Here is a 9535-nt window from a genome sequence, read left to right as displayed (position 1 = left end):
TCATATCTGTCATCTCCCCAGGGACATGTCGTGGTTACCTTAGGGAATCTGAAACGACAGTAAATGTCTGTATATTATCAACTGAATTTAAGTCTGAATTGAGCTTAATTGAAAACAAAAAATCAGTGCTTGGATGTATTGCTTAGAAAGTATTATTTTTGTTTATCAGGTGAAATAGTCATTAAACTTCATATACACAGCAGTTGCACCAGAATTGCTACTGAGTTTTCCTATCCTTTAAAAAAAAAAAAAAAAAAAAAGTACTTAGGTAAAAATATTTTTTTTAGTGTCACAGTATGTTTCCTTTGGATTGGTATTAATTCTAGCCAGGAGTTCAAAGGATTCTTAGGCTGGTGTAATAAATGGAAGGACTGCAACTCATAAATGTGCTGCACCAGGACACTTAAAGAGAGGAGTGAAGGCATGTGCATTCACTATGGTTTTGATAAATTTCCCCTTTTTGCTCCTTCTGTTTCCTTTTAAGAGATAAAAATCTCTTTAAGACGATTGGAATGTGGAATAAATAGGACATATGGGGCTAATGTACTATTGCATGCATACAGCATGTTCATAATCTTTTTGGTTCTACCATAGAGAATCACACAAAACACAGAATCGTCTAGGTTGGAAGGGACCTCTTGAGATCATTTAGTCCAACCCCCCTCTTCAAACAGGGTTCGCTAGAGCAGGTTGTCCACGACTCTGTCCAGGGGTGTTTTGAATATCTTCAAGAATGGAGAGTCCAAAACCTCTCTGGGCAATCTGTTCTAGTGTTCAACCATCCTCACAGTAAAAAGTGTTTTCTTGTGTTCAGATGGAATTTCATGTGTGTTAATTTGTGCCTATTAAGTTTTAGAAGCAGCAGTGTTTTAACTTGAATTATGAACTGCTATTGTAGCATTTAGTGATTTTTAACAAGATACTTATTGCCCTTATTTTTACAAATATACGTGTTAATATAGAAACAAGCGCTCCTAGAGGTCTTTATTTTTTTTGTAAAAGTTGTTATGTATACAGATACTGTCTTGGCAAAAGCTGAGCTCCAGTTATGTAGAAGGAATTATGCTTGGCACTGTTTAGCTTTCCCAAATGTAGTGGCTTTCTAGTGGTTGGCATACAATTCACAAACTTCAGTTATGCATTTAGGACTGTCTCCACAAATCATTTTATGCTTAGTTCTTGGAAGAGTATTCACAAACCTTAGAGACTTGCTGAGGTTCCCAGTTTAATGTCTGGGTAGTGATAGATGCTTAAGAACAAGGATTCTCAAGAAGCCACAAGTTGTTTGCATGTATATGAAGCAAAGAACAGGATGTCAGTGTAGCTGATAAAAAATCAGAGGTATATGTGTTTAAAATTCCTCACTCTTCTGGAAGTAAGCACTCAGCTGTGCCTTACAAAGCCTTTCATAGGTGCCTATATTCACAGTGCCATTATGAATTTAAGCAGCAAGTTGTTTCACAAAAGAAGTATTTTACTTCTTTCTCTTGATATTTGGCTTCTCCTGTCTTTTATTAAAATAATCTAAGAACTGTTGATGCGGTACTTGCCTAATAATGGATCAGAGTTCTGTTGTCCTTATTGTGATGGGCATTCAAAACTGTTCCTCTCACCTCCCACAAAGAGTAAAATAACTATCAGATTAGAGGCAGAACTACATACACATTGGGGTTATTCTTGATTCCCTCCTGCGGTTGTTTTTTATTGTCCCACTAAGAATGCGGACTTTGGGTCAGAAGGAATGTAAGAATAAATATCTATAATCCTGTGATCAAGGTGGTGTCCTGGGATAGGGAGACCTGGTTCTGTCCTGGGAGCTGGGATGTTGAATTCATATTTTGAAAACAGGGCTGTAATATAAGTTTCATGTACAGGCTGGTGCACAATTATTAAGGAAATGGGAGATTTGAGCGTACTTATTTTTTTGTTTGGTTAGCTTAAAAGCAGAGCTGTTCGATGTTTTCCAGTTAGAGTATCTCTGCACTCACAGAGTACTTCTACACATTTCCATTTCTGCGATGGGGTTATTGCTGAAAAGTGACAGCAGATGATGCAATTTCTAGAGCTGTCATCATAACTGGTCTGTCTCTTGACTGCCAAATGTGTCAACAGCTAATGCTAGTCAGGTCTGACTTGTGAATTTATACAAATTTTACAAAAAAACCCATTGAACCATCCAGTCTGTCTTGAAATCTGTACATACCCAAAGGATTTTAAGTATTAATTCTGTGTTTGTCTCTGAAAAAGAATAGAAAACATTGACATTTGATGTTTGCAAACAAGAACTCAAATGTCTTTCTAGTAGCCTAATTGATAGAGCTTAGAGTGATCTTTTACTTTAGTACAAGGTATTATCTTAAAGAGAGTTTCTTAAAGCATGTTGCCAAAGACATGACTCACAATATAAAATGCATCATATGCATCCTCAAGACTAGTCTTTTTAGGCTATATTTCCTGTGACCTCCTGTCCCTCTCTAGTATGTCTTTTTGGCTCTGAGAGGAATTTTTATTTGCTGGATTGACACTGGGTATCAATGACAGTGGTCAGTATCAGAACATTTTCTAGATAGCTGGTCTGGAACACAAAATAAAATCTGTGTTAGAAATTGTGTGGATGTCAAGCAGAGGACAAGAGAAAACATGAGATCTCTGGTTTCAATAAAACATGTTGGTATGAAGTCTAGTTGTCTTGTACAAATGAATCCCTGGAGGAAAAGGCGGCACTAACTCTACCTTGAACTTGGGCAGGGCTTTCAGCTGTTTTCCTACATAAGAGGTCAAGTGTCCTGATGCTTTCCTTTGTGTTCCCAACAGATCTGTGAACCACAGCTTCCCCCGGCAAGGGGTGGGAATTATACCATTCCCACCCATCTTAATGCTTCAGAAGCTCACACGCCATAGCAGGTTGTACTCACAGGGAGTAGGGAGAAAGCCACAGTTTGTTCACCTAGTAAATCTGTCTCTTGATATCCATCCTGAGTTAAGTTTTCGTTCCATTGGTATGAGTTTTCTGTCTTTGTTAAATTGGTTTTCTTCCTTTGTCCAGTCACAACTTCATACAGCCCTGTGTATATAGAGAAGCTCCTGCAGATTTTTGGCTATGGGATGCAAAAAATCTTTGACTTCTTCCATGCTATTTTCCCCATCCTAGATCAGACTTATCTGTGTTCTTTTCTAGCTTAGCTAGTTAAGGTTACAGAGGTAACAGTGACTATGTAAACATGTTACAGGCAGTGATGAAAGAAATAGTGGTCTACAGTAATAAAACAGTGTATGTGATGGAAATTCTATTTGTTTTTTTTCTAAACAATAGATGCTTTTTTTGATCTGCAGAAGGCAGTGTAAAACAGGGTGAAGGGCTGGAAGAAGCCATCCTTCTTGGGGATAGCAAGTGAGGGGTTGTAACTAGGGAAACCAATGTCCTTCCAGAATGACATAGGTTTAATGCTTTGTTGATCTGTAACCATGGTGCTTACAGTGCTTCTGAATGAAACTTCTGGATGGTTTAATGAAAGCTTGGAATAAAAAGTTCAGATATACTGAGAGCCCTAAAGAAAGGGGGCCAAAAGAAGTTACCGCTGCAGATGTAGTGGTGCAAGTTCTAAAGCCTAGAATTTTTTATGCCCCAGATGACAATTTTGTGAGACAGTAACTGCTATGCAGCAAGCAGTGTTGCAGATGACATATATACCTATTCTATCTTGTCTTCCCTCTGGCAAGGCCTTACAATTTTCTTCTTAAAGACAGGCACAGAATTCCAACATACAGGAGTATCTTTACAGTTACTGCTGCATGTTTAACTGTAACAGTGTCAGTATGTTCATGTATATATAACTCATACTGGAAGAGTCCTCTACAAAATCTCACAGCTGTCTCTTTCTTCTAGAAAGAAACAAAGTCAAGTGTCAGTCTGTCTTGTATGTCCTGTCAGATTATGTTTTTCTGAAATATAACATGTTTCAAAAATGTAATAGTAAGTAGTAATAATTGTGATAGTTTACTACAAGGTGGAGGAGAAAAACTTTTGGAGGAAAACTCTGCCACTTATTGTTGGAGGGTAATTAAATAACTTCCCATCACAGAACACTTGGTATGTAATTAGTGTGTGGGGCAGATGGCAGGTGGCAGAAGTGGTCAACCCTTCCCTGGGACAGTTGGTCATCCTGGAAGGAGAACTTGGTTCCTCGTTTCACAACAGCACTATGAGCTCCTGCACGTACACACACTGGCAGTGTGGGGTTCAAGCAGAGGAGATGTGAGAAGCATGGCAAGAGAGGAAACGGAGTCACGGACAAAGGGAATAAAATGAACGAGATGTCCAAAAACCAGTTCTGGAAGACTCTCTATGTCCAGGTCAACCTACCTGTCTGCTGGGACACCCTAACTCCCCCTCAAACTTGGGATTTGATTTGAATCTAAGTGGTCTTGACATTTATTTGAAATCTATTCCCTATGGCACTCATGGCATCGAAGTAGAGAGCTGATGTTGTGGGAAATGGGGCTGCAGATGGAATGTTGAAGAGTAAATTATTTTTCCGTTGGATAATAACTGTAATGAAATAACTTGGTGTGAAAGCTACAAAGGTACCAAAAGTTCTGGTCATCTAATTAGTTTGGATTTTCTCTTTCAAACTTGAATTCATTACTGTTTTAATCAAACCTGGCTTTTTAGTATAGAAGGGTTTTAATCATTCTGAGTTTTGTAAGGAAAAGATCTACATTAGATGGATCTACTTCAAAGCTGTAGCTAACTTCAGGTCTTGTCACCCCTACTTAAACTTGTAAGTTAATTAGAAGTGAGTAGTATGAAAAGCTGCATGTGAAAATTCCTTTTATACTTAAAGCAGCTTGCAGCTCCACAGCAATACAGGCATTGCTGTAATACAAGAGTTTATGCTGGAATGACATTAACCAGGTTTCTATATATAATCTAAGTGTGGAAAAAGGACCCTAGGGGAGTGTGTATGTGTCTTCCTAATACTGTCACCCCTCATTGACTTTATTTTTAATACAAACATAAGTCATTTGAGAATTTCACTTTGCACTTTTTTTTTTAAATCAAACATTCATGTGTTAGGAAGTGTTGGAATTAGAAATACCCATGCCTTTTCTTGTAGTAAGATCGTAGGCAACTTCAATTTGGGCATTGGAGCACTTAGTTCCTTTCCTTTTCTAGCATTCTTAATTTTATGGGCATGTAACTTTTTAACACTTTTTAAAAGGTAAACTGGCTGCATGGAGCAGCATCATAATTGGAACCATTAACACTGAGCTCTGCTGCCTGAGTAAACTGTCAGATATTACTCATTATAATCCAGCACAGTCAGCAGAAAGTGAAGGCAAATGTTCTGCAGATACTTCTCCACGAAAAAGATGTGAAACTTGGTGATCTTTTTTCTGTTCTAAAATATAGATGGAATGGGCTTCAACAGACATTCTTTTGGTTGCTTTATTCCAAATCTGATGGTTTTGTGTCACATGCAGGTTTTAGTCCAAGATCTTCCCTGCATTTGGCTCTTTGTCTTTCTTCTCTGTGCCTTCCCAATGTGCAGTCCTCCTCCAACGAGCATTCAGCCTTCTTGACCATCAATTAGAATTATTCCCAGCTGACCTCTGGCTTCTTTTCCTGTGATCGTGCTGTAGAAAAATCCATCCTTTATCCTTATTTTTCCCACATACTAATCTGATTTTAGTATTGTGCACTATTCCACTGTTTCCCCTCCCCCTTTGCACAAGAGGAAAACCAAGAAAAAACTGCAGCTGTCTCACCTATTCTTCATCACCAGGTTGCTCCTTATTGTTTTTTGTTTCCTCTTCCATCTTCTTTCCTACTCTTTGTCTTCCTCTTGGCCTCATCCAAATCTGTTTTATCATAAAGATGAATGACTCCCTGCCCAATTTGCTTAAAGCTGCCAGAAATTTTTTGATGCCCTCTTCTCTCCCCAGAAAGGTATTTGTAAATGTCTTTGTTTTCTTACATTGAAGAATGGAGGAAAAGTTTGTAGGCCAGTTATGTCGCAACAGGCTAGAGGACAACTCCTGTTCCTCCAGAGCAGAATTCTGTACTTTAGTATTCTATTTAAATGGCAGATTATATTTTCTGTCCAAAAAAAACCCCAAAACTTAAGAATCCAGAAGCTCTGCAATAAAGGAAGATTCTGAATTCCCTGTTCTGTCCTTGACTTGACTGGAAATTTTAACTCTGTACAAAGCATGTTTTCAATTAACAGTGTATACATTAACAAAGGGTCTCCAATTACATATTCGACATTTTTATTGTTTTTTATTATTATTCATTAATAACTGGTCCACATCACTTCTACTCCTCGCCTCCCATTTCCATGTATTTATAAAAGACAAAACATAATAAATAGAGAAAAACATATTGATAAAACTGCCTAAGATGGTTCCTGTGTTAGAAGTTTGCTAGAACTTTAAATGTTCTTGTACAACACTTGTGTTTGGTGTCGGGATTTCAAAGCATTGTTTGTGCTAGTAACGTTGCATGGACCATTCCAGGCCAGAGCTTGAAACTCAAACATCCTTCTCAGTAGACCATTACAACAATGTCTGGCTAGGTCTTAACCTCAGCCATCTAGTGCTTTCCCAAAATATTTCTAGGCAGGGCTTGGGAGTTAGTTGGTGACTTTTCCCAGTTAGTTGTTTGGATGAGGCCGTGTTATTTTGGAGGCCAGAAGAGACTAGATGTGGGCTAGCTGGCTATATGAGCAATGGAACCAGCACTTGCACTGTTAAATCTGCTAATATTGATGAAACTTTTCCTCCCTTCTGAGGATGCATGTGAGTGAAATTGTCTACACTGCCAACAAAGAAGTATCTAGGGTTTCCTTGGGCCTATTAATGTCTATGAAAAATTTCATGCTAATTTCATGTTAATAATATGAGGTAAAATTGATAGTGATTTCTGTGATTATTTACTGTATGACATGAATAAATTATCAAGATAGAAACATGGAGGCCTGTTACTGACCTGTTGCAATACTCCAGTGTTTCGAGAACTGCCAGTTAGTTGTACTGTTATGTACAGGCTTGCCTTTTTTTTTTTCTCATTCCTGGTGTTGAGAGCACCCACAGAACACACAAAGTATTTTATGCTATTGTAATTATGCTGTGAGGGGGAAGAAGACTCCTTGAAATAGTCTGGTCATTGTCCTGGAGGTATAGATGATCTTGAAGTATAGTTCTGCCACCCTGTGGCAGCTGAAGGTCATTCTTAGAAGGTGCATGTTTAGTTAGCTACTGGTACTCACAGTCTTTTTCTCCACAAAATAGCATTCAGGATGTTTAAAAGAAAGTTGAAGGACTATTGTAGGTCCCATAGAGATGTATAAATGCTCCATGCTTTTATTGAAAGATAAATACTCATTCACTGGAAACACCATTAGTTAATAGATCTCATGATGGTGTAGTATGTAGACACATAACTGGTCACCTGGTCACCTCAGTTATGCAAGGCTGTCCACTATCCAGCAATCACTTATGCTTTTCTTAGTATTTTTATGTGGTTTTAAGCAGCAAATGTGATTCTTTTTGTTTCAATCGGGTATAAAGTGTGCAAGTTCATGTAGATTTATTGCCAAGATTGTAGACTACCTACCCTACAGTACTGTATATTCCTGTCTGGCGTAAATACTCCATATGCATATTTGAAGTGGTTTCAGAAATATACCCATGTGTTTTTGACTGTTACTACCCTAGAAAGGAATGACTGCTGTGTTCAATAAAAGCACCTTGATGGTTGTCACAGTTAAAAATCCAAGGCTTATCTGAGTGAGGCCCTGATGAAGTTGAGCGCATTTCAGAGTACACTTTGCTCTTGTGTGGCCATTTCAGTGTGGACTTACAGAATCATAGAATCATAGAATAGTTTGGGCTGGAAGGGACCTTTAAAGGTCATCCAGTCCAAGCTCCCTGCAGAGCTCCAGAGCTGGACGCAATGCTCCAGGTGGGGTCTCACCAGGGCGAAGTAGAGGGGCAGAATCACCTCCCTTGACCTGCTGGCCACGCTTCTTTGGATGCAGCCCAGGATACAGTTGGCCTTCTGGGCAGTGAGTGCACATTGCCGGCTCATGTCCAGCTTTTCATTCACCAGTACCCCTAAGTCCTTCTGGGCAGGGCTGTTCTCAATCCCTTCATCCCCCAGTCTGTACTGATACTGGAGGTTGCCCTGACCCAGGTGCAGGGCCCTGCACTTGGCCTTGTTGAAGGTTCACACGGGCCCATTCCTTGAGCTTGTCCAGGTCCCTCAGGATGGCAACCCGTCCCTCAGGCGTGTCAACCGCACCACTCAGCTTGGTGTCGTCTGCAGACTTGCTGAGGGTGCGCTCATCCCACGGTCTATGTCACTGATGAAGTTATTAAACAGTACTGGTCCCAGTATGGACACCTGAGGGACACCACTTGTCACAGATCCGTTGACCACTACCCTCTGGACATGACCATCTAACAAATTCCTCATCCACCAAACAGTCCACCCATCAAATCCATATTTTTCCAATTTAGAAAGAAGGATGTTGTGGGTGACCATGTCAAAGGCCTTACAGAAGTCCAGGTAGACAACATCTGTAGCTCTTCCTTTGTTCATTGATGTAGTCACTCCATGATAGAAGGCAACTAAGTGGGTCAGGCAGGACTTGCCCTTGGTGAAGCCATGCTGGATGTCTCGAATCACCTCCCTGTCCTGTTCTTTCTTATCAGGAGAAATAATTATGATCGCTCTAGTTAAATTTCTGTTGCTCTCCACTATAAAGCTTTCTGACCTCATTTAAAGAACCCTTCCATGTTTTACAGCAAAGATGTCAAATTTCCTGAAAGAAAAATGCTTGGGTTTAAAGAACAGGGTTTTTTTGTTGTTTTTTATCCAATGAAAATGCAAACGGATTTCCAAATGAAAGTTCAGTTACAAGCTACTTAAGTCACCCTGTTTTGTCTTTTCTTTTGTTGAGCTCTACAGGAAAAATCTTGAAAGCATACTTTGGCAAAGTAACTGAAGAGTTAGGTTCATGCCAGCAGCAGCATGCCTTTAAAACTAAAATGCCGAAGAGCTTTCACCTTATCCCTTTATAAATGGCTGTGGACTCACTGTATGGTTAGATGTTTCACTTTGAGAGTGCTTTGCATATTTACTGTCCAAGTTTCAGAAAGATGAGAAAATAAGTTGTAATATTGTTCTCTCAACTAACAATGACACTTGGGTCATGTGTAAGGAATGTCCTTCTCCTTTTGCCAGGTAAGTAATTAGTATCATAGCTTAAATGATAGCAGCAGTGAGTGGTTCTGAAAAGCAAATCTGGTAGTGCACAGTGGTATGTTATTACAGTTATAGAAAACTGATCTATTTTCAAAAGAAAGATGTTAAACAGTACAAACACATCCTGGAAGCAAATGGGTTCTTGAAAGTCATAAAACTCCAAATGTGTGGTTTCCAGTTAGAACTGCAAACTTTTTTCCTTTCGTGGATAGATATGCTACTGTGTTATGTGATTGCATATGTTTATATCAATAGAATGCAACA

This window comes from Phaethon lepturus, unplaced genomic scaffold (assembly GCF_000687285.1).
Source record: "Phaethon lepturus isolate BGI_N335 unplaced genomic scaffold, ASM68728v1 scaffold3696, whole genome shotgun sequence".
Taxonomy (NCBI): domain Eukaryota; kingdom Metazoa; phylum Chordata; class Aves; order Phaethontiformes; family Phaethontidae; genus Phaethon; species Phaethon lepturus.
This window is presented reverse-complemented; position numbering follows the sequence as displayed.